The sequence below is a fragment of the Gopherus flavomarginatus genome, chromosome 1 (genome assembly GCF_025201925.1).
Source record: "Gopherus flavomarginatus isolate rGopFla2 chromosome 1, rGopFla2.mat.asm, whole genome shotgun sequence".
NCBI lineage: Eukaryota > Metazoa > Chordata > Testudines > Testudinidae > Gopherus > Gopherus flavomarginatus.
In genome coordinates this window covers 64,649,903-64,662,390 of record NC_066617.1, presented here as the reverse complement: position 1 = coordinate 64,662,390, position 12,488 = coordinate 64,649,903, and the positions used below count along the sequence as shown (strand labels likewise).

The following is a 12,488-nucleotide window of genomic DNA, read 5'->3' as shown; positions in this document are numbered from 1 at the left end:
GCCCTCTTTAAAGGTGAACAAGTTAATATACAATGTATAGACTATTTCAACACTTTTGGATCAGGTTTGGACAATTTTAATTTTCATCTTGGTCATGGCACAGGCATATGTGCACAGAATGCAAAACTAAGGTCCCTGTCTCCCAAATGGTTCCATATGTCTGGACCTATATGTTCATGTAGAAATGCTCTGAAGTCAGGGGGGCTCTGTGTGGGCAGAGGAGGGGTCTGTCTGCCTGGAACAGCTTGCAGGAGCAGCACCTTATTGGGTGCAAAACTATTGCATAGGTGGTGGAACTAGGAGTGCTGGGGTTGCTGCTGCACCCCCTGAGTGAAGTTGTTTCCATTATATACAGGGTTTACAGTTTGATTCAGTGGCTGTCAGCACCCCCACTATAAAAATGGTTCCAGCACCCTTGTTAATAGGCTCATCAAATTTTAAGAGGCAAAATTTAATTAAGTCTACCAGGACCCAATAAGGGGCAGTTTTCCCTTTCATTCTGTTTAGCAACTAGGCTTGAGCAAGGAAGAGACTGAGAATGTTCATGGTTGTGCTACTACCACAGTTTGAGAAGACTTCTCTTATTTGTATCCCTCCCATGCCGTGCTCTTTAGAGGGACACTTCAACTTGAAATGTAGGAAGTTTAAAAAAAAAAAGAGTTAAATTAGTTTCAAATACTGCCCTCACTCCGAGTACTCCTGCCAACTTTTGTTTCCTTTTTTTTTTTTAAATTACACTGTTATATTTTTATTTAAATATTTTTCTTTCTTTTATTACTGTATGAAAGAACCCCACAAAAGGGGAAGGAATGACTTTATTCTCATCCTCCCTTCTCTTCTATTGTTTGTAGCTGTAGTTTGTCTTCCGTCAGATTGTGCTATAACCACTTCAGGGAAAGGACCCTGTCTTCCTATATGTCTCCACAGTTCCTACAGCAACTGGACACTAATCATGATTGGGGCCTATTTCATTTTATGGCCTTGCAAACCCACCACATTTGAGGCATTCAGATTGTATAATGATAGATACTGTATAAGAACTGAGACATGCCCTTGTAACCACGTCTTGGTTATTTTAATTCCTTGCTAGTAACATTTTCAGTGCTGCTTCCGCATTACTTTTAGTTTGTTTGGAATGCAGCAGCACATTTGCTCACTAGTTCAATTATCTTTTTGTGGCATCAGATGTATTCAAATTAATGAAGTAAAACCGCACTGTTTTAAAATCCAACAATCCTTTAATGCCTCCAGAGCCCTCACACAGCACAGCAGTGTCTGTTTTTGCTAGAATTGGTACACAAACAAGCATACTTTTTTACTTTCACTTTCCAGGCCAGCCTATTTCTTACTCCCCTGCAGTGCTGAATTAGTGAGGGTGGAGCAGTCATCATGAAGCTATCTGCAATCTTTTTTTTTTTTACTCTATTGATTTTTATGCCTCTGTATTATTTGAAAAAGTCACCAATGTTCTACTAATGTGGATTAAAAAAATCTGCTCTGCTGTTTTTCTCTGTTTACTTTCTTTCCCATACAGTTCACTGACTACCATCATACAGGGTTTGGTGTCAGTAAAGGGACTTGCAGAAGTTGTTTCTTGGACAATTTAATCTTATTATTGGTATGGGTGATTTTTTTAAACCTATCAATAATTGAATGATGAAATAGATCATGGACTCTTAATTCTGCACTGATTGACACGTATGTAAAACCTTTTGCAACCAGTAAAATAAATAGACATCCACACATCTAATTGAATTGTCTAGTTTATTAATACCTCTATCACGTTGGAGAGCTGTTTGTTAACTGGATAGGCAAAGCATAAAGAATATATGCCTTAAACTACCTCTCCTCTATTAAGCAAAAGTAATGACATAGGACGAGATTCTGCCACCTTTACTGGGGGTGAGGTGCAGGTGCTACTCAACAAAAGGTGGCAAGTTTGTCCCATAATAATTTCATTTGTAAACACAGCATGTGCTGTACAAGAATAAACCCATTCCAAAGCAAAGAAAGCACTATTAAGAATATCCTCCTAAATGCGCCTCTGTTCAGAGCTGATAAAAAGAGGGGTGAGAAGATGAAATGCATAAAAGGCCAATAACAAGCAGAATAATACATCGGAAGGGAGGCAGGGGTGTCTAAGAGTGGCCTCATGTTTTCAAAAGCCTTTCCCAAGAGCATGTTTTGAATTATGTGAACCAAGATCCTTGGGCTAAAGGATCAAATCACTAATGGCAAAAAATAAAATAAAATAAAAATGCAGCAACTAAGGGATCATTGCGCTGCTAAGGCCACAAAGAGAAATAAGGTAAGAATAAAAGTAAGACTGTGGTCCCATAGATAAGTGCCACACGCAGTAAACTGGAGTTGATTGTAACCTTACTAAATGACCTCTTGGAATGTCCATTCAAAAGCTACTCCCAGGAGCCCAATGTTTTGGTGTCCTTGGGATCAAAGATCCCTCCTTGTGTAGATTTCAAATCGGAGTTGCTGTTGTCAGTATATGTCTCTGAATCTCTTCTTCCTCTGGAGGGAGACACAGGCCAGCTTTTGGCTTTGGGTTGCCTCTGTCCCTCTTTCTGCTGCAGCCACCCGGCACGTTGCTTTTTCCTCGCAGCAGCGATACAGCTGCTTCTTCAGTGGCTGCTGGGGGTCGGGAGAGGCAGCCCAGCCCGATCCTATTCAATACCATTTTACTCTAAAGCTCACCCAGGAGCCCCAGCTTTTCCTGGCTATGAATGGGCTCTCTCCCGGTCTGAAGGGATTTCATTCATTCATGAATTGGTCACAATAAAGAAAGGAGGGGAAATCTCCCGAAAGAGATTGGTTTTAAAGGGGAAACCAGCTCCACGCTCATTTTTCTCCCCAGCTCTTGACGTTCTAGGGAGTTGCAAAACTGGGTCCGAGTGGATTTTTCGTTTCCTCTACTCATTTGTGTCTCTATTTATTTGTGTTAACCTGGCTGCTTTCCCCTGTCTTCGGAAGGGAAAGAAGGGAAAGAAACGACACATCTGCTTGGTGCTTGGACCCGCACCCTTTTCTCCCGGGTGGTGAGTGTGCGCGGGTGCTGGAGAAGAGAGAGAAGATCTAAGGCAGACATACAATTCAGCCCACGATGCGCATGGGGCTAGTTAGTGTCTCCGAAACTCTGACCGTAGGACTCCTGGAAGGGCTACCGGCAATACAGCGGCAGCAGCACCGTCACATTATCTATTAACCGGACTTTAGTTCGCAGCTTGGACACATCGGGGACTGCAAGAAGGATCGAGGAGCTGGGGCAGCAGTGGGAGGCAAGGACTATCTGCCGTCTCATCAGGACGTGCCTGGCTTGAATTTATTTAAAGCCCCACCAGCTGCCTCAGCTTGCCTAGAACAATCCCACCACAGCCAGCAATCTGGAGAAGTACGTGAGGGCTGATTTTTTCCCTGCAGGTGAATCTCTTACTCTCCAATTACCTTTCCCAAGAGGGAGAAGGAGCGAGGCGAGAGGGGGCAAAGTCTTGCTGTGTATTAAAAGCAGACCAATCAGAGGTGGAATAACACAGGGGGACTGCTGCAGGACGCGGTTAATTTTTCCTCCTTCTCTGCTTGCAAGGCTGAATCGGGACCTTCACTGATCTAGCAAAGGGGCGAAAGCTGCGCTGTCCTTTTTTAGCATATAAAACTTACATCTCTCCTTTATAAACAATCCTTTTAAATTGTGCACAAGAAACACCCTCCCCCCTCCAAAGCGCCCCCCCTCCCGCACCTGGTTGCCGGATCCCTGTTTTATTTCAAGATACAATCCTAGAGGAGGGGGGGAAAACCCTCAAACAGCAAATTTAAAACACCGCCCCGCCTCGAACAAATCAATGCCAGTGGATGCCGGAGAAGGATTGGGATTTTGTAAGCGATGCAAGGGCTATAAGGCTGGAGTTTCCCCCCGGAACCTGAAGGAGGATCGCTAGGCGTTTCCAAAAGGAAGCGGGGCTGCAGGTACGTGAGAAGGTGCTAGCTCTCTCCAGATGTGACAGGGCTCAGGCAGCTGTGGCTCCTGCTCCCGGCTCTCAGGCTCCCTAGCCAGCCCCCACCCACCCACCAGTTTTGTTGTTGTGTGAGTTTCGGGTGAGTGTAAAGGGAGATTTCTCCCCCCCCCCAGCTAAATCCTGGCGAGCTCCCGGCCCTTCACGTTTTGTCTTGTCGGGACCCTTGGTGAAGAGAGATGCGGGAAGTATCCAGTCAGTAATCTCCGATCAGAGCCGGGCGAGGAAAGAGGTAGAGGGGAGAAGTTCTAGTGAATACATGAGGGGTGGGGAAGAGACGAGAGTGAGGAAGGGTATTTATGTGAGTCAATTATTCCAAGCCCTCCTCTCCGTACAGAAAAGTTCAAGAAAAGCCTGTTTTGATTAAAGAACTGTTTTTAATTTCACTCCACTTTCCAGTTCAGTTCTGGTTTGTAAACTTACTGGACACCTGATAAATCGCCCAGCGGTGCACTAATATGGATCAATGAGATGTGTCAGGTCACTTCTTTGAATTCTCCACATTCTGTCCATTTTTGATTATTTAATTCTCCACATTTCTGCAAAACGGTGGACGTTTTAGTAAGATATCGGGTTCTCTAGGTAACTATTTTCATAACGAGCACGGCTGATAACTTCCAGAACCCCATCTATTGGGAGATTTATTTTGTTTGGAGACCGATCACTCTATTGGATGGCTTAAGGGAGCGGTTAAAGAATGAATCGTTTGAGGAATAGTTTAAAAATGGTCTATATAACGCATGGTTTATGACTTCAGTTCTTTCTCTATAAACGTTCCCCAAATCGTGGTATCTAACCTGGGTCATTTCTTGCCCATATGTTTTGCTCGTTTCTTCCCATTTCAATAAACTAGTTTAACGGCTCAATAGCGTTTTATCTGTATTCTATTTCATAGTGGGAAGAGTTTCCCCTCCCAGCCCCTCCACTCCATTGTACTTGTGCAAGACAAAGTTTTTTAAAAAAATATCTGCTTTATTTCCTGTAAAGCTAGCTGTGGGATTAGATGCACAGGCTGTATATGCAAAGCACAAAGAGCAGCATCTTTCAGTGCCCTGCTAGGAGCAGAGTTGCCATGCTTTTCTCTTTTTTTAGTCCTCATCCTTACCAGGAGGTTAAACAACAACTACGTGAAGAACTTTGAATTACTATATATGTGTAGTTACAATGGTCTCTCTCCACTCTTTGCTTGGCGAGTATTAATTTGTTTTTAAAAACAAACATATAACCCTCCACAATAATACATTTTGTCTTTGTAATTAAGAAATCTTGCTTTGACTCCTGAAAAACTGTTAATTTAAATAATAAACAAATGCAGCCTCATAAAACATCCAGGGTGTTAGTCTTCTGACAGCACTGTATAAATTTAAATGACTATTGACTACATGATGATTGTTATCTGGTTGCTCTTTCTTTCCACCTGCTTTTAGACATTAACATTCAGACTGGTACCAATTTAACATCTTAAAGCTACTTTATTAGGTGATACATTACTATTTTTAATTTGCTTGTAAGATTCCTTTATGGAGCATAACATAAAAACCTAAACAAACTAAATAGTCTTATCCCACCCAGAAATATGGCTTTAGGTAAACTTGAGAAACATGACCTACTTCTAAGATAATTGTTAAAAGGGGCGCAAAGGATTTATTTATTATACTTGTTATGTCGTAGTAACATTCCAGTCACTTTACACTGTGAATACACCTATGTATCTAATCTTAATAATTTCATAATTGTTACTTTACCACTGTTACTTGAATTCAGCTAAAACTCAGTTTTAGATATTACTTACACAGCTTTGATATTGTATTGGTGATGTTCACCTGAACATCAATTTTTTTTTCAGTTTATTACTGCCCTGATTTCCCAAGCTACAATACTGTTCTTACTGTAAATATAAACTATTTCAGTATCATGATTTTAGTGAAGAGGGGACTACAATGATCACTCATTTTGTATTAGATCAGTCTTGCTATTCACAGCATATTTATACTGAGTACCATATATTATCTGAGCAGGAGGCTTTTGAAAGAATGAATTTAGATATGCTGTCTAGTTGTTAGGTGATTTTGAAATAAAATCTTGATTCCTGTTATACTGTTTTAATCAGCGAATGAGGGCTAATCTAGCACCTTGTCATGTATTTGACATATAGTGTAACGTTTTTGCACGTCTCAAGAGCACCAAGGGATTTCACTTTACACCTAGGGATAAAGTCATGCAGTTGATATTGCTGGCGGGGAACCATAAGCAGAATTAGTGGAGTTGAGAATTGTAATGAGTATGTAGACAGATACTACTAGAGAGATTCAGTTACAATGGCAGATTGAAGATTCATTGTGCCTCATTTAGATTTATGTTCAAGCAATGTGGTGGCCTGTCTGCTTTAAGATTGCACAGCAGCATTTAGTAGCCATCAACTTTCATAACTTAATCAGTGGAGCTGATAGAATGACTCTGTTTTCAAGAATGAATACATAGGTTTTCCTTTTATCTATTAAGTGAAAGAGACTTCTGCTAAAGGAGCTCTTTGCTAACTGTCGGTGTACTTTCTGATAGACACAAAATACCTAGGCATTTTTCAAATATGAGTGTCACCACATTTATATGTAATATTTAATGGTGTAATCCTATTTTTCTTCTGGAATGTATTATTGCCTACTAGTAACTGTGTAAAGCATAATAGTCAACTAGAAGACGATTATGTAGCACTAATTATGTGTTAGCTTTGACTATGGGTAATTGACAAATGTCTAGTATTTTACTATCTCATGCACTCATCAGTGACTGTGGAAACTTTGAATAATTTACTATTCATATATAAAATGTGACCATTGTTTTGAAATTTTATTTTGAATGATAGTTCTATCAATGAGCAAACAGTTGTATGCCTCCCTTTTAAGTTGTGCTGTATTTTATTAGAAGTGCCTCATTAAGTCATATTATTTTGCAGCTGCTTGTCAGATAAGAACTGGGAACTTTATTCAGCACACTGTGTGTGTGTGTGTGTGTGTGTGTGTGTTTGCTTGCTTGCTTAATACTAAAAGTTGAAGAAGCGGGGGAGGGAAACCTTCCAAGATCACCATAATATGAACATCAAGCATACTCTTTTCTTGTGATCTATGGATGGCATTTAAAAATGCAATTCATCAGTGTATTTATTTAATCAAATATCATCAAAACAAAGAAAATAAATTAAAGCAAACTGACTGCATGCCACTGTGAAGGGCAAAGAAACTGAGGACTGCGAAAACCAATTAATTAATGTTGGTTCTTATATTTACAATCTATATTTAGTCATCATGTTTAAATGAAAGGCAGTACTGACATGTCCATTGTCTCATCGCCATTGATTTTGTAATGTTGTGTAATTCTGCTGGAAATGGCATTTCATTTGAAAATACAGGTACCCCACTCCATTTTCCCTTTGAAATAGGGTTCTTAAAGAATGGAAATAAATGTTGTTGTGCTCTGATTGAGGGCCCGTTTGTTATAGTCATCAGCTTCTTCTGGATATTAAAAAACACAACCCTATTCTTTGCATTTTCAAATAATGGGGCAGATTGTCAGCCAGTGTAAATTGTCATAGCTCCATTGGAAGCTAAGACAATTTATACCAATTGAGGATCTGTCCCATTATCTCTAGCTATAGAACATCATTAAATTTTCACTTTATTTCTGAGGATATCTTAGGTAACAAATGTAAATACAAACAGTTCAATTTTGGTTTTCTTAGTAGAGATGTAAGGAGACCTGTTTGTTGTTGTTGCTTACTGGCTGTACAATATGGAGTTCAATTTTTGGAGAGTTTAAACATTAAACTAACCTATGTGTAATACATTTTAAGCATAAACCTCTATATTCAAACTACAAACATCATTTAAAAAGAGAGGACTGCCCATGGAGCTGTGCCAGTTTACTCCAGCAGAGTATCTGGCCCAAGTATTTTGTTTTGCAAATCACAGAAATATGTTTGTATTTAAAAAACCAAGTTAGGTTTGCAAAACCCAGCTACATCCAATATGCAGACATAATGTCAGCTGGTAGCCACTTTGCAAATAAGACCGTAATTACTTGGGAATATGGTGAATGGTGACATCACCAATAACAATCATTTCATTTGGCTTGTAGCCATTTTCCTTGTGTTAGATAACGCACAGTAAAGCTGGGATTTCTATGCTCTAATTCTGCACCTGGCCATCTTTTTATCACTATGTACAGTCAGTTGTCTGTCAAAGGAAAACAACAAAATAATCATGTCAGCCGAAAGCACTCTTCCATAACAGCAACGCTTTCTCACTTCCACAGATATACAATTCAATTCATTTTTATATAGCTCCCTTCCTGAAATGTATTTCAGAAAACACTTTGGAGAGAGAAAATAATAATGTGATCATGCTTCACAGTAGTAATTATGGTGGGACACTGTACACTTAGATAAAATGGAGGCAAGTAGCCAAACACGCTTTCTTAGCTTTTTCTTCTTTTCTGGTACATCAGAATAGTTCTCTGCAGAATGCTTTGCAACTGTAGCTGGTGATGAATGTAAGATTTGTCATGCGGTTTATGGAAAATGTTTTCTATGGACTTGATCCTGCAGACCTTTATTCATGCTAGCAGACTGCTCACATGAGTAAGCAGTTGCAAGAACAGATCTTTTCTCTTAAGCAGTATGGAACCAGTCACCTATATAAATGCATGTGTGAGAACTGGGAAGAGGGTTAGTTAACCTCCTGTTATAAGGTTATCAAACCTCATATTGGCTATGTTAATAGTGTCTCTGGTAGCTGCAGTTGACATGTTATTTTTGACCCTCATAATATGAATCACGAATATGAGTCTGTTAACACCACTGTGCCATTGTTTATAGTCTTTTGTCTTATGAGAATCTTATTTAACAATGCTGAGGAAGGGACACACTATGAACTACAATGTGTGATAATACTGACAGCTTTTTGGAAAGGTGGACAATGAGTAAGTCTGTGCGTTTGTCAAGGAAGTCATGGATTTTGTGACTTTCTGGGACCTCCATGACTTCTGCAGAGGCAGGTGTAGCTTGCCTGGGACCACCTGAGCAGTTTGGGCAGCTCTCAGGCCAGCTGCACTGGTTGCTGCTGGGGCAGTCTTGGGCCATCGCACTTCCCCTCTGCCCCTGGCCCCCCAGCAGCAGCAGGAGTTTGTGTGTGGGAGGGGGCTCAGGGCTGGGGGTTGGGTGTAGGCAGGGGTGAGGGCTCGGGGCAGGCTCCCTGGATGCAGCAACATCCCTCAGTTCCTAGGCAGAGGTGTGGCCAGGCAGCTCTGTGCACTGTCTCCTCCTGCAGGCACCACCCCCGCAGCTCCCATTGGCTGTGGTTCCCGGCCAATGGGAGCTGTGGAGCTGGCACTCGGGCGGAGGCAGTGTGCAGGAAAGCCTGGCCACGCCTCTGCCTAGGAGCTAAGGGAGGGGGATGTCACTGCTTCTGGGGAGGCGTAGAGCCATGTAGGAAGCCTGCCAGCCCCACCAACTGCAGCCCCCACACCGAGCATCAATGCAGGTCCTGGGCTGTGCGCTGCCGCCCGCCCCCCAGCACCAGCATGGGTCCTGGACCATGTGGCACCCCCTGGGCCACCCTGCCACCCCCAAGACTTAGACAAGGGTATATAGTAAAAGTCACGGACAGGTCATAGGCCATGAATTTTTGTCTACTGCCTGTGACTTGTCCATGACTTTTACTAAAAATACCCTTGACTAAAATGTAGCCTTAGTGATGAGAATCTCCACCTATTTGCATTAATGACAGGGATGGCCATAGCAAATTGCTGAACTCCGCAAATTAGCAAGTGAACATACACAACAGAAAAAGAGTACTGGACATTTATATGAACAGCAAGAATTTCCATAGTTATAATAGTACATATTAAGATGTATGTTTTGTAAGAGAGTAATTCATGCTTTGAGGCATGAACCAATGTCTAACTTAGAGGAGTTTAGGAGGAAACTTTGCCTGGGGCAAATAATCCCATAACGACCTACTGCAGGGTTTCTTGCACCTTCTTCTGCAGCAGCTGGTCATGGCCATGGTTGGAGACAGATCATGGTCTGATCCAGCATGGCAATTTCTTTGTTACCAAAATGCAAGGAGAATGCATCACAGCTATGCTGTGTTCATTGACTTAGTAAAACTGAATAGCAATGGTCTAATATGTGATAAAAACTACATAGTACATTTATTTATGTCTTAGTAATATGCAGTCTCATAACAGCAAGTTTTGGGGAATCCAGGAGTAGTTTGTTCAAACTATGTTCTGTGGTTACCATCACAGCTGGGGCTTTTTAGGAATGTACCTCCGTGCAACCTAAGATCTCAGTTTGGCCCTTTGAGTTCTAAGCTGGACCATACTTCATAGCAAGATATTGTATTGTTACATGTAATAGTGTAAAATACAAGGGAATGGTGTCTTGATGGCTCAGAGGATAGATAATGTGATTCATTTAGGTCACTACCTGAAATTTGGACCAGGGCCAGTAATTACTGAAAGCGAATACAATTTGGAAGTTTTCTGGTGGCTTATGTGAGATGAACTGGTGGTCTCAGTCCAGTTCCTATTGATCTAATGTCCAGATCATAAAAAACACAAAAGCAATAGACAAAAATGGCATGCTTGCTGTTGATGTCCACAGAGAGGCCAAAGATTGAGGCCTTATCAACCAAAGCACTTAAACATGTGTTTTCCAAGTGAATAGTTCCCTTTTTGACTTCAGTGGGACTGCTTGCATTCTTAAAGTTAGGCATGCACTTAAATACTTTGCTGAATTGGGGCCTGGACATGTATGCAGACTACTCTTGCTGCTTAGTGATCAGGGTTGAGGCACATTCATAAACAGATGGTTAAGAGTTAATGCCTCTTTTTCCTGTAAAGGGTTAAAAAGTTCACTTAGCCTAGCTAACACCTGACTAGAGGAATCAATGAGGGAACAAGATGTTTCAAAAGGAAGGAGGGAAGTTTTTCCTCTGTTTAGAGTTTCAGTTTCAGCCGGAGTGAAAAAGATCAAGGAACCAGCCTCTTATCAGAGTAGTAAATTTTAGAAAGGAATAAATAGATTTATGTTTATTTCTTTGTAACCTGTCTTATGCAATTAGAGGTAGAATCAAATTGGGTATTTGGGTATTTTTTTTGTGTAACTAAATTTGTGCCCAGGGGAACATCCTCTGTGTTTTGAATCTGTTGTCCGTGAGAGTAGCTAGTATGCTAATCTCTCACAGAGGGTTTTCTTTTACCTTTCTTTTCTTTAATTAAAAGCCTTTTTCTTAATACCTGATATGATTTTTTTTCCCCTTGTTTTTTAGATCCAAGGGATTGGATCTGGATCCACCAGGAGTTGGTGGGAGAAAGGAGAGGGGATGGTTAATTTCTCCTTGTTTTAAGATCCAAGGGATTGGATCTGGACTCACCAGGGAATTGGTGAAGGAGTCTCTCAAGGCTACCCAGGGAGGGGAAGTTCTGGGGGGAAAGGGAGTGATCCAGACACTGAAAATTCTGGATGGTGGCAGCGATACCAGATCTAAGCTAGTAATTAAGCTTAGAAGTGTCCGTGCAGGTCCCCACATCTGTACCCTAAAGTTCAGAGTGGGGAAGGAACTTTGACAGCAGACTACTCTTGCTGCTTAGTGATCAGGTTGAGGCACATTGGTGGGATGTTATTCATAGATTCCAAGGCCAGAAGGGACCATTGCGATAATCTAGCCTTACCTCCAGATTTTAAAGACAGAGGGCCAATATCAATCTTTGTGAGGGGCTGTCCAGGATTTGAACCAGGGATCTTTCTTACCCTAAGAAAAAAATCATACCCTTAGACCAGCGGTTCTCAAACTTCATTGTACTGCAACTCCTTCTGACAACAAAAATTACTACACAACCCCAGGAGGGGGGACAGAAGTCTGAGCCCGTCTGACCCCACCACTCCAATCGGCAAAGCTTGAAGCCCAAGGGTTTCAGCCCCAGGCAGGGGGCCTGTAACCTGAGCCCTGTTGCCCAGGGCTGAAGCCAAAGCCTGAGCCCCGCTTTGGGTGGTGGGACTCGGGCTTCAGCTCTGGTCCAGGACCCCAGCAAGTCTGATACCAGCATGGGCAATCTCATTAAAACAGGGCCATGGCCCATTTTGGGATTCCAACCCACAGTTTAAGAACCTTTGCCTTAGACCAACAAGCCGTTGAGAATCTTGCACTGTTATCCAAACTTGGTGGATTAATGCACAACTTAAATTCTCCATAATCCATCAATGGCAAATATTACATACACTTACATTTAAAACAAAGATAGAAATTAAATCTAAGCAGGCTGTAATAGCAGATAGCTAATATAACCTTATAAAACTACCCAGGCATTTTAGTAGTACAAACTACAAATATAGTTGTCTTATTGTTCAAAAGTGATGTGACTTGTGTAGAAATAGAATAAAATGTCACTATCTGAGATGGTATACAA

General features: G+C 41.4%; 1 protein-coding gene across 3 annotated transcripts in view; it reads left to right on the top strand.

Moving 5' to 3' along the window:
- The first annotated feature begins 3,291 nt into the window (after positions 1 to 3,291).
- TAFA2 (TAFA chemokine like family member 2) overlaps positions 3,292 to 12,488 on the top strand; it is a 317,305-nt gene continuing 308,108 nt past the window's right edge. For 2 of the 3 annotated variants that reach the window (XR_007769512.1, XM_050924226.1), the window contains exon 1: positions 3,292 to 3,975. The gene's annotated coding sequence lies outside the window, so the exon portion shown is untranslated. Of the gene's footprint in view, positions 3,976 to 3,998; positions 4,255 to 12,488 lie in introns of those variants that run through there. The other variant, XR_007769513.1, reaches the window with a different exon arrangement.